Here is an 18,791-nt window from a genome sequence, read left to right on the forward strand (position 1 = left end):
AAACAAAGAGCTGGATTACTTTTTGTTTATAAACCCAGACACAATTTAAACTATAGTCTTTGTTTCCCAGCACATCAAAGGCAAGATATTGTATGGTATAACTGCTCTAGGTGGCTTTACACTTAACCCCCAGCAGTTAGGAACCTTGGCATTACACTTGATCAGTATGAATATTTTCATTTTTACATAAAAGTACAGTATCAAAAGAGCAAGAAAAAACCTGCCATTTGTTGATGCTGATTAACCAGTCCATGCTTTTGTGACTTCCAGGTTAGTTTATTGCAGCTCCCTGCTAATAGGCTGCACAAGCTTGTACGTAAATACCCTCCAGCTGGTCCAAAAAGCTGTTACATAAATTCTAACCCGGACCAAGAGAAGAGCGTATATTTTACCTATGTTTCACTGCATTGGCTTCATGTAAAATGTAGAAATTATTTTTAAAATGATCCTGCACACTTACAAAGCACTTACAAAGGTATATGCCTAATAGATCTGAAAATCTGCAACATGATACAGTACATACTAGTGTTGTCCCGATACCAAAAATGATTTAGATACTTTTCTAAATAAAGGGCACCACAAAAACATTGCATTATTGTCCTATTTTAACAAAAAATTTAACGGTACATTAAACATTTATGGTTCTCGCCCGGAAAAGGGTGGAGTGCCATCTCCGGGTTGCGGAGGAGACCCTGCCCCAAGTGGAGGAGTTCAAGTACCTCGGAGTCTTGTTCACGAGTGAGGGAAGAGTGGATCGTGAGATCGACAGGCGAATCGGTGCGGCGTCTTCAGTAATGCGGACGCTGTATCGATCCGTTGTGGTGAAGAAGGAGCTGAGCCGAAAGGCAAAGCTCTCAATTTACCGGTCGATCTACGTTCCCATCCTCACCTATGGTCATGAGCTTTGGGTTATGACCGAAAGGACAAGATCACGGGTACAAGCGGCCGAAATGAGTTTCCTCCGCCGGGTGGCGGGGCTCTCCCTTAGAGATAGGGTGAGAAGCTCTGCCATCCGGGGGGAGCTCAAAGTAAAGCCGCTGCTCCTCCCTAGGAGCCAGATGAGGTGGTTCGGGCATCTGGTCAGGATGCCACCCGAACGCCTCCCTAGGGAGGTGTTTAGGGCACGTCCGACCGGTAGGAGGCCACGGGGAAGACCCAGGACACGTTGGGAAGACTATGTCTCCCGGCTGGCCTGGGAACGCCTCGGGATCCCCCGGGAGGAGCTGGACGAAGTGGCTGGGGAGAGGGAAGTCTGGGCTTCCCTGCTTAAGCTGCTGCCCCCGCAACCCGACCTCGGATAAGCGGAAGAAGATGGATGGATGGATGGATAAACATTTATTTCTTTTTGCAAGTCTGTCCTTAAATAAAATAGTGAACATACTAGACAACTTGTCTTTCAGTAGTAAGTAAGCAAACAAAGGCTCCTAATTTAGTCCGCTGACATATGCATTTTCCATTCTATTATTTTGTTAAAATTATTAAAGACAAGTGGTAGAAAATTAATTATTAATCTCCTTGTTCATTTGCTGTTAAAGGCCTACTGAAACCCACAACTACCGACCATGCAGTCTGATAGTTTATATATCAATGATGAAATCTTAACATTGCAACACATGCCAATACGGCCGGGTTAACTTATAAAGTGCAATTTTAAATTTCCCGCTAAACTTCCGGTTGAAAACGTCTATGTATGATGACGTATGCGCATGACGTAAATCGTTGAAACGGAAGTATGCGGACACATTGAATCCAATACAAAAAGCTCTGTTTTCATCTCAAAATTCCACAGTATTCTGGACATCTGTGTTGGTGAATCTTTTGCAATTTGTTTAATGAACAATGAAGACTGCAAAGAAGAAAGTTGTAGGTGGGATCGGTGTATTAGCGGCGGACTACAGCAACACAACCAGGAGGACTTTGAGATGGATAGCAGACACGCTAGCCGCCGACCTCACCTTGACTTCCTCCGTCTCCGGGCCGCCGACCGCATCTGTGATCGGGTGAAGTCCTTCGTCGCGCCGTCGATCGCTGGAACGCAGGTGAGCATGGGTGTTGATGAGCAGATGAGAGCTGGCTGGCGTAGGTGGATAGCTAATGTTTTTAGCATAGCTCTGTGAGGTCCGGTTGCTAAGTTAGCTTCAATGGCGTCGTTAACAACAGCATTGTTAAGCTTCGCCAAGCTGGAAAGCATTAACCATGTATTTACAGGTCCATGGTTTAATAGTATTGTTGATTTTCTGTCTATCCTTCCAGTCAGGGGTTTATTTCTTTTGTTTCTATCAGCAGTTAAGCCCGATGCTATCACTTTAGCTCCGTAGCTAAAGAGCTTTGCCGATGTATTGTCGTGGAGATAAAAGTCACTGTGAATGTCCATTTCGCGTTCTCGACTCTCATTTTCAAGAGGATATAGTATCCGAGGTGGTTTAAAATACAAATCAGTGATCCACAATAGAAAAAGGACAGAGTGTGGAATCCAATGAGCCAGCTTGTACCTAAATTACGGTCAGAGCGAAAAAAAGATACGTCCTGCACTGCACTCTAGTCCTTCACCCTAACGTTCCTCATCCACGAATCTTTCATCCTCACTCAAATTAATGGGGTAATCGTCGCTTTCTCGGTCCGAATTGCTCTCGCTGCATTGAAAACAATGGGGAAATGTGAGGAGCCTTTCAACCTTTGACGTCACGCTACTTCCGGTACAGGCAAGGCTTTTTTTAAGAGCGACCAAAAGTTGTAACTTTATCGTCGATGTTCTCTACTAAATCCTTTCAGAAAAAATATGGCAATATCGCGAAATGATCAAGTATGACACATAGAATGGATCTGCTATCCCCATTTAAATAAAAAAAATTCATTTCAGTAGGCCTTTAATATCTGCTTAATTTCTCTTTAAACATGTTCTATCTACACTTCTGTTGAAATGTAATAATCGCTTATTCTTCTGTTTTTTGATACTTTACATTAGTTTTGGATAATACCACAAATTTAGGTATCAATCCGATATTGAAAGTCCTCATGTGTCAAGAGACATATTTCCTGAGTTTATACACATAATATACATTTTAAAAAAACGAAAGAAGATGTTGTGACGGCAAAAAATATCGACGTAATCATAGTGGTATCGACTACATACGCTCCTGTACTTGGTATCATTACAGTGGATGTTAGGTGTAGATACACCCATGGCGTTTGTTTACATTTTGACGCCGGTGAGCTACGGTGTGCAGTAAAGTATGTTTAGCTATTCCTCGTCCTGCAGGGATTATACTTGTAAGAAACTTACTTTATTTGTCGCCATGGATGCGAGGATTAGTGATTTAGAAGAAGCTAAAACACTGCCGACTGCTGCTGGACTTTAGCCGCTAGCTAGCTAGCCATGTGAAGTGAATTATATTTATATAGCGCTTTTCTCTAGTGACTCAAAGCACTTTTACATAGTGAAACCCAATATCTAAGTTACATTTAAACCAGTGTGGGTGGCACTGGGAGCAGGTGGGTAAAGTGTCTTTTTGACAACGGCAGTGACTAGGATGGCGGAAGTGGGGATCGAACCTGGAACCCTCAAGTTGCTGGCACGGCCACTCTACCAACCGAGCTATACCGCCCGATGTCTTACAGCACCTCTTCCGGTGGGCGTTTCAGTGTTATAACTTCACCTTTATCGTTAGTTTGTATACCGTACAACCCTAGTATACACTGTACCTAACCCTGGAGTGGGTGATACCAAGCAAATTCACAGCCAGTATTACCAATACTGATTCTAACACTTTTTATTTGAAATTTGTTTAGCTTTTTAAATGATTTTGTGATGTTGTCCTTAATTTATTGATCACATTTATAGTCAGAATATAAATTTAGCCACATATGAATACAATAATAAAGACATAATAGTATCAACAAAATAACTAAATATTTATTCTTCTCAAAAGTACTTGTCTTTTTTGATGGGGCCAAACCAACCCTTTAAAGTCGTCATTAGTGATCATGATTGACTGTAGACAATAATGGACTTGTTTGCAGAGGTGTGGACTCGAGTCACATGACTTGGACTCGAGTCAGACTCGAGTCATGAATTTGATGACTTTAGACTCGACTTGACAAAATGTAAAGAGACTTGCAACTCGACTTAGACTTTAACATCAATGACTTGTGACTTCACTTGGACTTGAGCCTTTTGACTTGACATGACTTGCTACTTTCCCCAAAACCTAAAGCTTAAAAAGTTATTTGGGAGCGCTCCGTAGCTTTCATTTTGTACATGTCTGTCTATCAGCGTGTGTGCTGCGTGTCAGCGTGTGTGCTCTCAGTACAACAGCCAATCAAATTAGATCTACATTGTTTTCATCACACAGCATTGATCCAATCAAATTGCAGGACAACCAATGAACAAGAGTTGTCAAACAACGCGCCAGTGAGAAAGATTTATACCAAAGTTGGTTTCGTTCGGGTATAAAAACTACGACTTGGTCAACGAATTGCCGTATGCAAATCACGCAGTTCGAATATTACAGACGGAGACGCAACAACTTCCAACTTCGTTCGACATTTGAAGTTGCACAAAGAAGGGTAAGTTTTGAATGTAAGATAACGTTTATTGGCTAAGTAACATGACTTTTATTTGCTGTGTAGTTAAATCAGTGAGGCTGTAAACTCACTGCTAACGTCATAACCATAGACATCTTATAAGGGTACACAGCATCGAACGCTACTGCCTACTGGCGCAGACGAGACGCGGGGCCGCCATCTTGGAGTGGTGATCCGCTCCACTCAGTGCAATTCATTTGGCAGGAGCAATGAACTGTCAACGCATTTAATTCATTTTACCTCACTGAATACCACTCATTTTCACGCGCTTTTTTGTCATACGTGTAGCTATGATAATGGACACATGTTTTATTATTCATAGTTTGCTTAACAGTAATAGAATATTCTTATACGCTAGTGGCCAAACGTCCGAGATTAAAACTGGGAATATAATCCCAGAGAAGGGGGGAAAAAACGGTCAGATATTTTTAAATTGAAGAAACAATATGATTACGTTATATATACATGCTACATAAACAATGTATGAATACATTAGATATCTATATATCTTATAGACCGTATCTCTGTTGCTGCAGCAGCAGAGAGTTTATTCTGTCGTGACACTTTGTATTGATATTTTGTATTACATTCTTCCCTTAAATGATCATGTTTACAGTGATTGTTATATATGTATTTTTTATGTATGTCGCTTTGGATAAAAGCGTCTGCCAAATACTTAAACATATATAAACACCTGAAAGTCTTTATATCAGCTAAAACCACCAATGTGTTTCACTGTATTCAGAATAAAACCAAATTCTGTTTTACCCAACAATGTTAGTATTTGAATATTGTTACTTGAAGACTTATTCCTGGTTACAATTATACTGTTAAGAAAGTATTGTCTTATATTTTGCCTAAAATGAGAATGCATTATAATCAATGGCGGCTGGTGAATTTTGTTTTAGGTGGGGCAGAAAGTTTGTAAATCAAACCCCTGTAGGGGCGTCATCCTCCCCCAGAAGATTTATTTGTGATTTTCACATACAAATATTGAAGATCTCTGCTCCTTCTCAACTCTGTGGTAATGTTATTTTCATAAAATACAACCAACAGTACATTAATGTTAAATCTTACTTGTGAAAAGTAATCCCCCGATTCCTATTTTCAACAGTCCGCTCATTTGAGCAGGAAAACGCTGAACACCAGCCCGGCATCTTTGTTTTCTACCTGTCAACTGTCAGTTTAGGCTGCTCGCCGGCTCCTCATCACCACTTCAAGATGCAAATTGCTCGCGTCACAGCAACCAATATTGCGTCTACTTATAAGATGTTTATGGTTATAACGTCATTTCAAACACGGCAATATGTTGCGTCCACTGCAGTTTTCTACCTTATTCATACTTTTTGTCAAGTGATTTTTTAAGCAGGGTTGCATGAGGTACCTACACTTAACGTTACGTTAGTCAATGTATCACACACAGTAACATAACGTTAGACGGCGGTCAGCAGCACCGCGTATTTTAGCCACCTACAAAAAAACAAACATAGTCAAATAAAGTTCAGTTAAAATATATACTATATTAAGAATATGTGTACATATTGCATAGGGCCCTGACATCTAAAAAGTACAACTCTGTTCATTTTTATGTTCATGTATTTGTTATGTTTTTCATGTGTACGCACACATCAACACATACAGTATGAGATGAGATCAATGAGATAAGGTAAGAACAGAATATAAACTGCTGTGGAACTAGTTACAATGCAATATGCCATGGAAATACAATGTTAACACTTTTGTACAAATAAGTACAGTTGCACTTGTTTTTGCAAAAGTGTTTATTCTGTAAAGGAATGAGTTAAATGTTTAAAATTGTTTAAACTATTAAAATGACTGGTTAATAGTGCTATTATTAATTGCAATGTCAGTACTATTTTCTTTCCTGCTATTTCAAATGCACTTGTTTTAATAAATAAATACAGCGGTTTAAAAGCATACACAATCTGTGTAAAAATATTAGTCTGTGGTCAAAAGGACTTGAAAGGACTCGAAAATCAAAATGCAGGACTTGTGACTTGACTTGAGACTTTCCAGTCTTGACTTTGGACTTGACTCGGGACTTGCCTGTCTTAACTCGGGACTTGACTCGAGACTTGAGGGCAAAGACTTGAGACTTACTTGTGACTTGCAAAGCAATGACTTGGTCCCACCTGTGCTCGTTTGACATGACTCATTGGATCGACCAATACTTTGAACAAAGACAAAGTCTAAGGATTCATTGAATCCACTGATACTCTGAATTATAGTTTGGTAACAGTCCTGTTACCAAAATGCATTTAGGTATTTTTCAAAATAAAGGGATCCACATAAAATGCCATTACTGGCTTTATGTTAACTTAAAATGTTATGATTGATTGATTGAAGTATTTATTTCAAACCTGCACAGTACAACAACACACTTTTTTTTTTTACATTTTGGCAGAGACATTTATGCAAGGCTTGAAAAGGGGTTGGATGAAGCAGATTTTTATAATATCCCAACCCCTCTCACTCATTCCACATTTAACATAAACAATATAATACAAGAACAATACTATACAAACAAAAACAAGAAAAGCTCCTGTACACTAACAATACAATAGTACCACTGTTACTATGAGACAAGACAAGACGAGACAAAACACACACACACACACACACACACACACACACACACACACACACACACACACACACACACACACACACACACACACACACACGCACGCACACACACACACATACACACACACACACAGGCCCAAACACTCCCTGACCATACACCTCTCTCCCATCGCTCTGTGCTGAGGGCATCACTCTCTTTCCTGCTCGTACTTCTTCAGTACTTCTTTTTTAAACAGTCTTTTGAATTGAATCATGTTAGAACAGGTTTTTAACTCGTCCCCTAAGTTGTTCCACAGAGTGACTCCACGCACTGAAATGCACATTGATTTTAAAGTTGTTCTAAATTTAGGCAAGTATAATTTGTTGATTACTCTTAGACTGTAACTATGGTGAGCATCTCTATCCTGGAATAGGTTGTGTATATTGGATGGTAGAGAGTTTTGGGATGCCCTAAACATAATTTGAGCAGTTTTAAAGTTGATCACATTGTGCAGTTTAAGTTGCTTTAACTCCATGAATAGTGGATTTGAATGATGTCTGTAGTGAACATTAGACACAATCCTAATGGCCTTTTTCTGCAGAGTGACTAAAGGCTGTAAATAAATGATAAATGGGTTGTACTTGTATAGCGCTTTTCTACCTTCAAGGTACTCAAAGCGCTTTGACAGTATTTCCACATTCACCCATTCACACACACATTCACACACTGATGGCGGGAGCTGCCTTGCAAGGCGCTAACCAGCAGCCATCAAGAGCAAGGGTGAAGTGTCTTGCCCAAGGACACAATGGACGTGACTAGGATGGTAGAAGGTGGGGATTGAACCCCAGTAACCAGCAACCCTCCGATTGCTGGCATGGCCACTCTACCGACTTCACCACGCCGTCTGTAGATGGGATTTATAACAATTTCCCCAGACTTCAACACAATAGTTTAAATACAACATAATAAATGAATGATACAATAACAGCAGAGCATTGGTGTTCAATAAATGACATGATCTCCTCATCATTCCAACACATTTAGCAACTTTTGTCCTCAAGTAATTTATATGAGGCTTCCATGAGATATTTTCATCTATTACCACTCCTAAGAATGAATTTTGTTGAACAAATTCTATTGGTGTATCATCAATAACAATCCTGATGGGTATATTACTTTTGCGATTGCTAAAGAGCATGATTTTGGTTTTCTTTAAATTCAGAGACAATTTGTTGTTATTAAACCAAGTTTTTAACTTTATCATCTCCTTAGTTACAGAGGGCAGAAGTTGCTTCACGTCGTCACCTGCACATGTAATGGTTGTATCGTCAGCAAAGAGGATGAACTTCAGCAGTGTTGATACTATACATATTTCATTGATATACATTATAAATAATGTGGGTCCTAGTATCGACCCCTGGGGGACTCCACAGGTTATGTTCATGAGTGTAGATTGATGTTGGTCGATCTGAACAATCTGCTGTCTCTCATTCAAGTAGCTCTTCAGCCATTTCCCTGCCACTCCCCTTTCGCTATACAAGTATAACCCATTTATCATTAAGGTAGAAAAGCGCTATACAAGTATAACCCATTTATCATTAAGGTAGAAAAGCGCTATACAAGTATAACCCATTTATCATTAAGGTAGAAAAGCGCTATACAAGTATAACCCATTTATCATTAAGGTAGAAAAGCGCTATACAAGTATAACCATTATGCCATAGTTTCCAGATACATTAAACATACTATTCTTATTGCAATCAAAAAACAATTGTGTCATTAAAAAAGATAATGAACATACTAGACAACTTCTCTTTTAGTAGTAAGGAAGCAAACAGGTTACATAGGCTCCGAATTTGGCTGCCGAAGTATGCAGTAACATGTTGTATTATTTTTAGGAACAAGCTGAAGCAAATGGATGGATGGCATTTTTACCAACTTGTTCTATTACTGTTAATATCTGCTTACTTTTTGTTTTAACATGTTCTATCTACCCTTCTGTTAAAATGTAACAATCACTCACTCTTCTGTTGTTTGGATACTTCACAGAAGTGTTGGGTGATACTACACATTTTGATATTAATCCAATACCAAGTAGTTATGTGGTCATAGATTGGTCATAATTAAAAATATTCTGTGCCCAAGGACGTATTTACTGAGTTTGCAAACAATAACAAATGACAGAAGATTTTGTGATAATAAAAAATATTGATGTAATCACTGTAGTATTGACTATAAATGGGTCTTATACTTGGTATCGTTACAGTCAATGTCTTTGCAAATCCAACCATGGCATTTGTTTACATTCAGGAGCACTAGCTTAATTTTAGCGATTAGCTATTGTATTCTCCTACGGTGTGTAGTGAAGCATGTTTAGCTATTCTTCGCTCTGCAAGGATGATACTTGTAAGAACCGTAGTTTGATTAGTGTAGTGACGACTGTGGCTGGTTTTACTATGGATTAGCAATCACTTCAGGGTGTCAGGTCAGGACAGCAATCATGCGTTCAGGTGTGTGCAGGAGAAATAATAGACTGTCCAAGTCCAGATTTGTAGTTTCAACTGTCTGTTGAAGGCATGCATGGGTTGTGTGTGTGTGTGTGTGTGATTTTCCTATACACAACAAATAAAAACAATCATTATAAATCAACTAAAGTGACCACAATGCAGTAAAATATAGGCACAAACCCGCCACAGGGCTGTTGAAATATACATCACTTAGGTGGCGACTTGTCTAAGATGTACCCCACCTTCCGCCCATGTGCAGCTGAGATAGGCTCCAGCACCCCCCGCGACCCCGAAAGGGACAAGCGGTAGAAAATGGATGGATGGATAGCTTGTGGTTCTGTGCCATCAACTCCTCCTGTCGTACCTAACAACAATGTGTTCATTCTCCCTGTCTACACACTGTTTCTGTTTGCAAGTACTCCGTGTGTGTGTGTGTGTTTACTAATATGTGCCTCTGCTCATAAAAGCAGCAATGTCACGACGTGATGACGGCACGCCGTCATGTCTGTAAAAAGAAAAAAGGACCGGTATTTTTCAGAGGCAGTATAATACCTTTTTTAATTCATTAGTACCGTGGTACTTTATTAGTACCAGTTACTTTATTACAGTGGTTCTTAACCTGGGTTCGATCGAACCCTAGGGGTTCGGTGAGTCGGCCTCAGGGGTTCGGCGGAGCCTCCGCCACGGAGGTATAGACACATTCGAATTATCGTGTAAATAAAAACTTCTCCCTATCTGCGTATTATGGATACCCCCAAACAATGTTACCTCTAATTTCCATCTGATTTGCAGGTTTTTGGATTGATTGATTGAAACTTTTACTAGCAGATTGCAAAGGAAGAGAATACATTATATGAAACAGTACAGTTTAAACAGTACAGTACATATTCCGTACAATCGACCACTAAATGGTAACACTCGAATAAGTTTTTCAACTTGTTTAAGTCGGGGTCCACGTTAATCAATTCATGGTAATGTGTGTAAGGTGTGTAATTTGTTTTGAGTTCATGCATTGTGTTGGTTTTGTTCTTTGAATAAGGTGATGTTCATGCACGGTTCATTTTGTGCACCAGTAAAAAAACATATAACTTTTTCTTGAATTTGAAACAAAAAAACATTTTATTTTTCACTAAAGAAGGGTTCGGTGAATGCGCATATGAAACTGGTGGGGTTCGGTACCTCCAACAAGGTTAAGAACCACTGCTTTATTAGTACCGATATACCGTACAACCCTACTCTAAACAAAGACAAAGTCTAGGGACACATTGGATCGACCAATATTCTGAACATGGATTAAGTCCTAAAAGTAAATAAATTAAGTTCTAAGAAGGAGACTTGTAGATTCACTCAAGTTGGACAATTATTTTGAAGCATTGTTTTTACTGCCCTAATGATGCATCAACACTTCCTTCCAAATCACTACAGTTTACACTGGTTGATGATACGTACTTAAAAACTCACAATAATATATGATTCAGTGCATCAGATCGGAGCCAAAAAGGTAATCCAATCTAAATTACTGGAGGCTATTTGTTTCTTACGTCAGATTTTAAGTGTCTCCTTATTATAACAGTGTCACCTGAAAATACAAATAAACATGATTCAAAACTAATCCAACTGTTCTTTGGGTGTGATCCATCAGATGGTTTGATTCTAGCTGAGTCATTCTCCAGTCTCATCATTATTGAGGCCACTCTAGTGATTTACTTTTGGGACCAATTACTGCATCAATGAGTCCATGGCCAAATGAGTAAGTGCTGCCAGTATGACATCACACATTTTTTAACTATTCTTCCGAACAGCATTAAGGCACTGATGAATAGAAATTACTTAGAGTGAGAGTCTGTGAGGCCAGGACTCAGATGAGTGACTTTTCACATTAATAACAACACAATACTGAAGCAATGAACAATGTCAAACTTCAGCCACCAGAAACCCTTTTATGCCTTCACCCTAAAACTTAGGATAATTCTCGCACAAAACATTTTTTTAGGTAAAATGTTATTTAAAACAGTATAAAACTAGAGAATACCATACTTGTCAACCCTCCCGTTTTTAGCGGGAGAATCCCGATATTCAGCGCCTCTCCCGACAACCTCCCGACAGAGATTTTCTCCCGACAAACTCCCGGTATTCAGCCGGAGCTGGAGGCCACGCCCCAAAAAAAAAAGTCTGCCACAGCTGCGATTGGACCTGACCAGCCTCCGGGTACAAGTACTGGAGTACCAATTGCTTGCCAGGGAAGATCTTCCCCAGGAAGCAAGGATTGACCGGTTTTGGGCCATGCTAGGGAGAGATGGAAGATTCCACACTCTCGTGCATTTGATGAAAGCACTTTTGTGCGTGCCACACAGCAATGCATCATCAGAGAGGGTGTTCAGCATGGTTAGAAAAATAGTGACAGAGAATAGAAAGAGGATGGACAATTCAACCCTTAACAAAGCATTGTACTTTCAAGTACAACAATGAGTAGATGAGTGTTGTGTGTGTGTGTGTATATGTGTAAATAAATGAACACTAAAATTCAAGTATTTATTTTATTTATATATATAATAAAATATATAGCTAGAATTCACTTGTTGGTGAATTCTAGCTGTAAAAATACTCTCCTCTTAACCACGCCCTCACCCCCGACCAAGCCCCCCCACCTCCCGATATTGGAGGTCTCAAGGTTGGCAAGTATGGAATACTGCTGCTCTGTAGTCAGGGCCCTATTTTGTAACCACTCTGATGTATTTTTGGGATGTTCACAGTTTTGTTTAGTAGCCTAAAATTGTTTATGTAGCTGTGATATCTCAAAGGGGCTTTCATTAACAGCCGTGTGTGTGTATGTGTGTGTGTGTGTGTGTGTGTGTGTGTGTGTGTGTGTGTGTGTGTGTGTGTGTGTGTGTGTGTGTGTGTGTGTGTGTGTGTGTGTGTGTGCACAAGTCGGTGAGTGACAACTGACAGTAACTGTCCAAAAATCAATTAAATAAATGTTTTTAAATTGATAACATTTTATACTCATACTGTACATATACATTCACTGTGCAAACATACATATACACATGTTGTACATATACAAGTACATATACAGTCGTTGTCAAAAGTTTGCATACACTTGTAAAGAACATAATGTCATGGCTCTCTTGAGTTTCCAATAATTTCTAGAACTCTTATTTTTTTGTGATAGAGTAATTGAAGCACATACTTGATGGTCAAAAAAAACATTCATGAAGTTTGGTTCTTTTATGAATTTTTTATGGGTCTACTGAAAATGTTATCAAATCTGCTGGGTCAAAAGTATACATACAGCAATGTTAATATTTGGTTACATGTCCCTTGGCAAGTTTCACTGCAATAAGGCGCTTTTGGTAGCCATCCACAAGCTTCTGGCAAGCTTCTGCTTGAATTTTTGACCACTCCTCTTGACAAAATTGGTGCAGTTAATCTAAGATTGTTGGTTTTCTGGCATGGATTTGTTTCTTCAGCATTGTCCACATGTTCTCAATGGGGTTTAAGTCCAGACTTTGGGAAGGCCATTCTCAAACCTTAATTGTAGCCTGATTTAGCCATTCCTTTACCACTTTTGATATGTGTTTGGGGTCATTGTCCTGTTGAAACACTTAACTGCGCCCAAGACCCAACCTCCGGGCTGATGATTTTAGGTTGTCCTGAAGAATTTGGAGGTAACCCTCCTTTTTCATTGTCCCATTTACTCTCTGTAAAGCACCAGTTCCACTGGCAGCAAAAACAGGCCCAGAGCATAACACTACCACCAAGCATGGTGGTGGTAACTATCCCTTTTACCATCATATTTGTACATATTATATTTGCTGATGTTGTTATGTTGTTGTTTTTGTTATTGTTGTGTTTGCTGTTGTTGTTGTCTTGCCGTCTTATCCTCCTCTTGTCCCCGCAATTTCCCCCTCTTTCGTCCTTTTTTTCTCTTTCTATCCCCTCCTGCTTCGGCCCGGCTGCACCAAATAATAATATAAATCCATTGGCCCTAGTGTGTGAATGTGAGTGTGAATGTTGTCTGTCTATCTGTGTTGGCCCTGCGATGAGGTGGCGACTTGTCCTTCCGCCCAAATGCAGCTGAGATAGGCTCCAGCACCCACCGCAACCCCAAAATGGACAAGCGATAGAAAATGGATGGATGGATGACATTTAATAAAGTCAAATACAAATAAGGCAACAAGAGGAGTATCCCACACTTCTTTTTTGTAAAGTAAATTTGTACAGCATATGTATGGGCATCTACATCAACAATATGATTTGCCTTAGTAGCTCGACAGGACAAAAAATATATATATATATTACATTATGGGGCACTGTAGCCCACATGCTGGCTTCCAACAGGGCACTTTAGCACACATTTTAGCTCGCAGGTGGCACTTTAGCACAGGTTTTGGCTCCCAACGGAGCACTTTAGCACGCATTTTGGATCCTAAGAGGAACCTTTAGCACATGTTTTGGCTCCTAAGAGGGCAATTTTACACACATTGTGGCTCCCAGAGGGCACTTTAGCACACATTTTGGCTCCTAAGAGCATACTTTACCACATGCTTTTCAACAACTGGGCCACAAGAGCGTGGGGAAATCAAGTATTTGCATATGCATGTATAGCTGCATGTGTTTCAAAAGTCTTCATCCTCCTCTTGAATTTTCACGGAGAGCTCTCTGTTACGGCGCATGCTCATACTGTCATTCCCTTTGCTGCTGGTGCAGCAAGAAGCTCGGCTGTGAGCGCAGCTGGACACGCCCCTGCGCGCCCCGCTCAGACCGCGGCCACACGCCTATACAGCTGCGGGCAATCTGCAATCGGCGCACCTGGATCTGATGAGGCTCGACAGTATAAGGACCAACGCAGCTGACGATCCAGCGCCGGAACGTACTTCTTTGTTTACAGTAAGCTTCGCGTCTCTGGCTCCTCTCCTGTGTCTGCTCTCCATATTCCCTTGCTCCTTGTGCTGACTTGTCCCTGTCGTTTCCCTGTTCCCACAGTATCCTCTGTCGCCTTGGAAGTGAGCTGTGCGCTTCACTTCTCTGGATCCCCCTCTGGACCCTGACTGCCTCCCTCGATCCTCGACTTCCCTTGCTTTGGACCCGGACCTCAGCACGCCTCTCTCCAGCCCCCACGGACCTCCCGCTTGGATCATGGACCTCTTTCTGCTCAGCCCCTTTGGACTTGTTTGCCTCTCCAAATAACACACACTTACAACAAACAATGGTAATACAATCTTGTTCATTCTTGCACATAATATTGCATGCATACACACCTCACTCACTCATCAAAAGCTCAATAAACCCTGTTGAGCGATACTTCCTGTGCCGTGCTGTCTCCTTCCCCCTTGTCGTACATAACACCCTCACTTTCAACTCCTCATATCTCTCTTCTTGAATTGTTTCCGTCACTGCTGTTTTTTTGTCTACTGGGGCAAAATGACGCTATGTCCCACCCTCGTTTCAAGATAACTATTAGGAGGAAGAAAAAACATAGTTTGCTTTGATATGATTAAGTTTCTAAACATATTGAGACCAGACATTTACAAACTTGATTACATTATCGGTGTAACAGTAACACGGTTATGAACACTTACGAGATGAAAGCTTTTTGCTTACTTTTAACTCTTGCAACAGTAGAACTTGACGCTCCTCTACGATGTGCTGAGATGTCATTCCAAGCAGGCTACAGTGTTAGCGGCAGTAGTGTACGTCATGTGGGTGCGCTACTCCAATTTACCAATGTATGCCACCACATGTTGTCCTGGCATACAAAATTATAATACATTTAGATTTTTTGTTTTAGTCAGTGTAGGGGGCACACAGGAGTCTGTGTAAAACTGCCGCTGCTGCCCAGGAAACTTACTGCTTCACTTCACTCGAAACAGTTAAACAATCCCGGACACTGTTACTCAAAATCATGGCCGTAACTATTATTGAGGACACCGAGGTCATGTCCTCTGTATTTTTTCTAAGTGACAAAAAGAAGATGGTATAACTGACTGCAAATGCACCCTGTATAGCGCAGTGTGTGCGCTGTACAACATCATGCGGTAGATTATCCTCTCTCAATATACGATCTTTGGTCATGCACAACTCCAATTGTTAATTACATTAACAGAACAAACAAGAATGGCGGCGGAGTTACAATTTATGTGATAAAAGACTTGCATTACAAAGTGATAATGTCATGTCTGTGTTCATGTTTTTGTTTGGCCATGTGCTGTTTTGTTTTTTGGACACTTCCTTAGTTCCTTGTTTCACTTCCTGGTTTTGTTTGTCACCATAGCAACCATTAGTTTCACCTGTTCCACGTTTGGACTCACACACACCTGTCTCACGTTTTCACAGTCATGTCACGCACCTGTTCACAGTTAGTCACGCACCTGTTTTCACTTATCATGTCACTATATAGGCTTTTCTGTTTCTGTTGTTCGTGCTGGCGACATCTGTCAAGACTTGGTCTTTGGCGTGGTTTGCTCTCCCGTGGTGCAAAAGAATTGGAACGGACGTGGCGTGCAGGTAAAGACATAGTTTAAATATTACTATAAACTCAAACAAAAGGTACAAACAAAAGGCGCTCACAGCGGAGGTAAAAAAACTTGACTAGGAAAACAAAAGGCGCGCACAATGGCGGAGAACTATGAACATTAAACAAACAAAAACTTACGTGACAAGGAACTGTGAACATAGCATGAATGTGTGATGTCGCCAGCACGAACAACAGAAACAGAAAAGCCTATATAGTGACATGATAAGTGAAAACAGGTGCGTGACTAACTGTGAACAGGTGCGTGACATGACTGACATGACTGTGAAAACGTGAGACAGGTGTGTGTGAGTCCAAACGTGGAACAGGTGAAACTAATGGTTGCTATGGTGACAAACAAAACCAGGAAGTGAAACAAGGAACTAAGGAAGTGTCCAAAAAACAAAACAGCACATGGCCAAACAAAAACATGAACACAGACATGACAGATAAAAACCAGTGGCGGGCCGTGTGTTTCTCACCTAGGCCTTCAGTGATGTCCTACTTAGTCCGACTTCACCTCTCAAAATATCGTAATTTATGTCACCACATGGACACGGCTGGAGATTCTATACAGAAACACACTTGCACACTACTGGCTATTGAAACCTCTCAACAGTGTACAAAAGGGTCTATTTGTCGGCACATTTAACATTCAATAAACCCGCTTCAGCAATTAAAACATATCTTACGTGGTACTGTCAAAATTTAAATAATTGTATAAAACAAATGAAACATGAAAACAATTAAATATTTGAACTCACAATTTGTAGAACCCATCCGACGCCATATAAGCCAGTGGTACCGTCGTAGTCGGTTAAATCGTGTGAAGGGGCGAGCAAACCTTTCGCCGCCGGTGTTGTGCCAAAATGTGATTGCCTGCCAAAAATGAATTTCCTTCGCGGGAGCGCGCACCGCTCACTAAACCTGCATTGCTTGGCTTTGTCTGTCCACAGCGGATTACTAGGTGTAAGACGAACACTTTATCTTCGTGGTTATTGTACCGGTGAGTTCTCTGTGGCTTTTTATGGCTCGTATGGTTCCGGTTCCACTTCCTGTTTTCGCAACTTGTGATTGGATACTCACTTACGACTCCAAAGTGAATATCCAATCACAGCGTTAGACCAGCTAGAAGGCCTTACTGACTACAACTCGGGATCTGATTGGCTATCACAATTGTCTATGTGTCAGTTCACTAACAGTGCACAGACCGCATTGTTGATTCTGAAGTCCTCAGGCAGATTACGTACAGCATGGCAACATAAACTAGCTGAATTCTGATTGGCTACAATCTCTAAACTAAAACCAACAGCATTGAAAGGAGCATAAAATGACATGACGAGATTATGAATACTTTTAGATATTTAGGGAAAGTAAATTAAAAATTACATTTATCTTTAATTATGATCATGATTTCTGGTTATGTTAGGCCAGCAGAGAAGGCCTTGCTGGCCCTGACGGCACACCACTGGTAAAAACATGTCATCTGCTGTTGATAATATTTTTGAGTGAATAACTGTTAAACTAATTCATGAAAAAAGCAAGAATGTACTGATCAGTCGTATATACAGAGCACCTAAGTCAGGTATAGAAAGGTTTGAGGACTGGATTAAGGCAACTTTAACCAAAATCTGTCAAAAAGTAATGTTCTTATGTGGAGATTTCAACATTGACTTTTTAAACCCTGTCGAGCAAAAAACAATTGATGACTTCATAGAAACTATGTATAGCTTAAGTTTATATCCTAAAATTACATGGCCAAGCAGAATCACAAGACATGTGTGCCAAATTTATTGATAATGTATATATATATATATATATATACATGAATGATTTCGACATTAATACTACCAGTGGTCTGCTCATTTCTGACATCAGCGATCACCTACCAAAATTCACAATCTATGAAGGAAACTACAAGAAAAAGAATGAAGTGAATTATTTCACTCGTATTGTGTTTTGCATATGGTGAATGTTTATATTAATCTTGGAGAAAGCAAACCACCAGGTTAACTAGAAGGTAGTTCACTTTGGGCACACCATAACATAGGGCCCTTTAGTACTGACCTTTGTGTGTGGATTGGATTATTCTCGTGGAAGAAAAGGCAATACAATTGGACCTTGGTATGCAAAGGTGATGGCCCTACCCGTGAGAAGAGACTAAATGTTTAGCTTGATGTATACATCCAAGCTACGATCGGCATCTGTTGCTTTTCAGTCACTCACACACACCCCCACTTTATGCTCCTGACCCAGCACACACACACACACAGACAGAGGGTAGGAATATAAAACTGATGGTTTGGCTTCTCCAAGGGTGGAGTCCTTCATATTTGACCTGACATCCTCCCAGGAACTGCAGTCCTGTGTACTGACGCTCGCTTGTAATAAAGCCACTTTTAGTTCAGTACAGCGTCTCCGATGTCTCTTTTGGTTCAGCTGCACAACCGTGTTGCCCTTCTGCCCGGGAGAGGCCGGCAAGACCAGAAATACACATCAGGAACATGGATGACAAAAAGACATTTCAAAGACTATGCACCGAGGAAAGAATGAACACTCTTAAACAGAGGTGGGCAAACCGTTGGTCCCTTTAATCCGG

This window comes from Entelurus aequoreus, linkage group LG13, assembly GCF_033978785.1.
Source record: "Entelurus aequoreus isolate RoL-2023_Sb linkage group LG13, RoL_Eaeq_v1.1, whole genome shotgun sequence".
Classification (NCBI taxonomy): Eukaryota; Metazoa; Chordata; class Actinopteri; order Syngnathiformes; family Syngnathidae; genus Entelurus; species Entelurus aequoreus.